Source organism: Carlito syrichta, unplaced genomic scaffold (assembly GCF_000164805.1).
Source record: "Carlito syrichta isolate Samal-C Ts95f unplaced genomic scaffold, Tarsius_syrichta-2.0.1 Scaffold303261, whole genome shotgun sequence".
NCBI classification, from domain to species: Eukaryota; Metazoa; Chordata; class Mammalia; order Primates; family Tarsiidae; genus Carlito; species Carlito syrichta.
The window spans coordinates 29,303-29,578 of NW_007247357.1; positions in this window are offsets into that span (position 1 = coordinate 29,303).

Below are 276 nucleotides of genomic sequence, written 5' to 3' on the forward strand. Positions count from 1 at the left end.
GTAGAGATGAGGTCTTGGCAAGTTGCCCAGGCAGGTCTCGAACCCGCGGGCTCAGGCAATTTACTCACCTCAGCCTCCCAAAGCGCGGGATTACAGGCTAATTTGGCCTTTCTTAAACAAAACCTGCCTGGCACCTGGCGGGTTGTTAAAGCTTGCCTCTTGGCTTTCAAAAGGAAATACCTTTAATGGCTACCAGCCCCCCTTTCTGCCATAGGGTTAGTGGGAGACATTCTGTCATTCCAGGTGATTGCTATGTGGTCAACTGTTGATTCTGAA